This window comes from Prionailurus bengalensis, chromosome B3 (assembly GCF_016509475.1).
Source record: "Prionailurus bengalensis isolate Pbe53 chromosome B3, Fcat_Pben_1.1_paternal_pri, whole genome shotgun sequence".
NCBI lineage: Eukaryota > Metazoa > Chordata > Mammalia > Carnivora > Felidae > Prionailurus > Prionailurus bengalensis.
In genome coordinates this window covers 96,930,433-96,935,311 of record NC_057355.1, presented here as the reverse complement: position 1 = coordinate 96,935,311, position 4,879 = coordinate 96,930,433, and positions in this window count along the sequence as shown.

The window sequence follows — 4,879 nt, the reverse complement described above, 5'->3', positions numbered from 1 at the left end:
CAGATGTTAAAAATTTAAATCTCCACTCTGTCTCTTTCTAGCTGAGCTCAAACTTAGTCTCATTTCCTTTTAAAATACCTTCTAATTGTTTACTGCAGAATATGGTGCATAGAAAATGCCCAAGAAAATCAGTTGTTAATATGGTCATCATCAATAAGATATGATTTTAAAGATACTGATATGCATAGGCATACAACCTGAGTATAGTTTTCTTTCATGCCGTGCCTGCATAGGTGGTTTGTGGCTTTAATCCATTTTTGGAAACTATTAGAGGAAGATGGATACAAGTCTTCCCTTTATTATAAAGAGGAGGAATGAATTACTCATATTTTGCATAAACTTCTGACTCATTACATTGCTTCAGAAGAATTTTGTGGAAAATTAAGAGTGCTACATATATAAAAAGCCATTTGGAACAGAACTACATTATTGCTTATGCTATAAACATTATAAGCAAATATAGTAAAATAGTTGTTTTCTCCATATTTCTTACTTTATGCCCTTGGCATCTATACCCTGCATTATTACTAATACAGTTTTGCGTTCTATTTATATTAAGTGAACAGATTGTGAATGAATTGGTTGGCTAAGAAATCATAAAACAACAAAAGCAACCTCTGAAGGCACTATGGCCTTGCTGCTAAAGTAGAGGCCAGGTGGCTATAAAAATAGACCTAAAAAGCCAGTGGTTTAAACAAAACAACCATTTATTTGTGCATCGTGCAATCACTAGGAAGTAGGCATGCCGGACCAGGTGTTAATCTCATACTCAGAAGGAGGAAGAAAGAACCAGAAGAGAACACATTCGGTTCTGAAGGCAACTTCCATATTTGGCACATGTCACTTCACAGGTATTCTAAAGACCAGGATCTACATAGACACATGTGGCCACACAATATCATCTTTAACTGTGTGCTTAATACAGTTAATATTGAAGACAGAGATTGTGGGAATGTTGGCTTAAAACCTATGTCCAAATATATCTTGAGCTATGTCTACATTCACAAAGAACTGATTAAAAGCAAATAAACTGGAAAGTTTCTGAGTTTTCAGAAGAATTATATTGTTAACCATATCAGAAATTTGGCTTATAAAACCAATGGTTCCACCTCTAAGATAACATCAGGGCCCAAACCCACAGAAAGGAAGTGTGAAACATGTAATATGGCAAAGGAGACAGTACTGTGTCTAACTCATATGTGGATATGTAAAATAATACAAAAGGAAGATTTATTCCAATGGAAAGTTTAGGTTTACAAAGGACGATAAGCAAGAAAGCTCCCCCCTGACAGCAGGACTTAAGTCTCAAGAAGGAACTTAACTCCATGTCTATGGAAAAAAATGCCTCATGATTTTGCCCTGTATGTTATCAGCCAATTACACCTCAAATTTTTCCATTTTCTAAAGGGGAAAATATTGTTTTATTTTTGTTTCCTTTTTGTCTTGCTTCTCTGATTGTTTTTATGGTTATCTTGTTTCTTCTCCACCCTCATGGATTAGCAATGCGGTACCCGAAATATTAATTTATTAATCACTGGACCAGGAAGCGTCAAATCCAGACCTAAGGGAGAGGCTGTGAGTGACTCAGATTTGAGGATGGCATGGCTTCTCGACCAGTCCTAAACTGCTTAACTCTGGAACATTATCTTCAAGGTAAGTGGATGTGTATCTTGCCAAGTTACTATATTTGGGGGATCTCTTTATTACGGTAGTTTAGTCTATGTTTTAAACCAAGGGTCTACAAACTGTGGCCCATAGGCTAAATCCAAACTGTCACCTATTTTTGTAAAAAAAAAAAAAAGTTTTATTAGAACACAGCCATGCCCATTCATTTACATTTACATACTGTCATGCCTATTTTTATGTGACAGGTGCAGAGTTGAGTAGTTTTAACAGAACCTTTGGCCTGTTAAATCTAAAATATTTACTATCTGATGATGTACAGAAAAAGTTTATTAACTCCTGGTCTGAACTCCAAACAATGTAAATATGTGGGGAAAAGACAATGTACAAAATGGCTAAAATAGCTATTTCCCTGAGTCATGAAGATCTGTCTCCTTTTCAAAGGTTTTCTGGTGGAAAAGTAAGAAAACAGAATAAGAGCAGGAAAGAGAGAGGGTGAGACAGAGAAAAGGCTCTGTATTCTTGTTGGAGTAAAATAATGAATTTGATTAGCTTAATTAACATCTCCAATGTTTTCTCTTTGCTTATCTATTACTACCAAGGTCCTCAGTTTTGCCTATAGGCCTTGGCCTTCACTACTACCTTAGTAGAGAAAATCATCTTAGAGTCCCATGCCTTGTATAAACAGAGTTTAGCATTCTCCAGGTGTGAACAACTTTTGATAAACCTAACACTCAGGAGAAATTTTCCAGGTAAATGGCAGTAATTTCTCTTATCCTGGCAATCCTACTTCTGCTTTACCGCTTTTACAGTCCTTTTCGTATTCAGTGTCACTTAGGAAAATGTTCTTCAATCATCCAGGAACCTTACTAAAGCCGTTGCTACATCTTGATATGAGCCTACGGAAGCCTACTGAAATGTAGCCTCCTTTAAAGTCATTTTGCCTAAACTTTTACTCATCTTGCTATGGCCTTCATTAAACATAGTTGTATCTTAGCTACAGTGCACATGACCTTGAATATGCCTAACCAATCTGATTCCTTTCATCACACCTGAAACTTACTTCCATTCATTTTTATAATTATTCCAGTTACTTACCTATCATTTTAAGAAAATCCTGCCATCTGGCCACTTTATAAAACCACTTTAACAGTTAAAACACTATATTATGTTTTATAAGATATTCACTTTGTCTTTTCAAATTACTGTCACATGCCTAATATAACTGAGGGGATAGTCAAGAGAGTAAGCTCCTATAAGCATATTGAAAGCAGTAAAGTCTAACCCTCATTAGCACTTGGGAATAATTGCTGCTCTATATTGCTAGGGGAATGCTGGGAGTCTGGTTGTCTTTGCAGCTTGGGTAATCTAATGATATCTCATACTGGGCTTCTAAAGATAACATTATCTAGAAGTTCTTAACATCTAATTTAATCACTGATAAACTTGATGCTCTACTGAGTTTTTATTGAAGTGGGTTTTCTTGGGTTTTTTGTTTTTGTTTTGTTTTCAGCAAATAGTACTACACCATCTATACTTTCTCCTGACTGAGTTGTGTTTCTTCAGCCAACCTACCTGAAGTTATCTAATAATAGTTGAAATGTTCTATCACGGAGTATAAAAATAATATATTAAGGTTAGTAAGCATAAAGGAAATTAAGGGATGCTAACTGGATATAAATCATGTTACACCAAAACCATACTTTGAACCTTTTTTTTTTTAATCAGGGAAAGGAAAGAAATTTTGAAAGTCTTTTTCAAATATTGTATCTGTTCTCTTTAATTATGTACTAAAAAGCACTTTGGACAAGTTTTTTGCACATGTTTTAGTAAGAATATTTTAGTCTGAACTCCTCACGTTAAATTATTGTACCTTGCTCTATTGACCTTTAAAAGGCATAACAGTGTGTGGGCTTCTATAAGTTGTGAAAGCATATATTACATGTGGGAGTATTCTTTCCATCAATTTTCCAGGTGAATTGGAAGATTGAGAATTTTGTATGAGACCCCAATAAAGTCTGGAGGCCTTATCCAGTTAGGTCCAAGCTGTAGTCCAAGATCACATTTAATGTTATAGTTAATATCCATGTTTAATAAGGATTCTGTATGTAATCTCTGGCAAAACTCAATTAGAGAGTCACAACACAGAACTTCTAGGTTCTAGGAAAAGGCCAAGATGTCAAGATGAAAGAGCTCACTATTTGAAACGTTTCACTTTCTGGCATGCTACTGAGCAGTAACTGAAACTGAAATTAATGGCCAAATGACCACAGCTACTTATCATGAAATGGGTATTGTGCAATTCACCAACTCATCATTTTGGGCAGGAGCATCAACATTCCATTATATAATAAAAATTGTGTTGTCAGAATTGAACCCAAGCACTTACAGAGGGCCCAGAAAAATTACACGAACAGTTGGTTCAGAGATTTATTACATCTGCTGCAGTAATCTCTCTTCCTTAACTTAAAACAATGGCTTCATGGGAAAAAATTCAGCCCTGATATACACTAAGGAGATATGGCCTAATTAAAGATATACATGGGTAGCTGGGTAGGGTGCATGCCTGTTTGGTCAAAATCTAGAGGAACAAAACATTTGGGGTTAGCTCAGATATAAGGTAATACCTAAAAGGAAATAAATTCAATGCCATATAGGTTTGATTCAATGGTAGTCTCAGACAAATCATTTGCTGGTGGACATCCATCCTGAAGACCATGTTTGTAATTAATGTGCAAGCTATTTTGATACTCTCAATTCAGATTCTCATTATTTCCTATTCTCACATGCTTTGGTGAATTTAGCACAATGTTATCAGTTAGACTCCAAAAGTATCACTTTGACTGTGTTTACTCCATATTTGGAAAGACTAAGTGGTAGATTCTCTACTGTCCAACAAATTGAAAATCTCATTTGAGGTTGCCATCTTAACATCTCTCTAAATTGCTCTTCTATCTTGATTTCTATTTATTTAATAATTCAAAATCTACATATTTTAAAAATATAATAACTGTTTCTCCTGAGCTGTGATCACACCTCAATTTATACAAATATATTTTTGCCCTATTCCCAAACTTTTATCTAACAAAATCCTAATGAAGATTTAACTGTTATTCCATAAGATTTATTTTGTTATGACTCTAAATTGGAGGTGATCCATTCTGGATTTTTCTGTGTCACCTGTTCACATAGCCCTTGTATGCCATAGGATATTAATGGTCCATGAAAGTCTTTCTTCTTTTTTTTTTTACTTTTT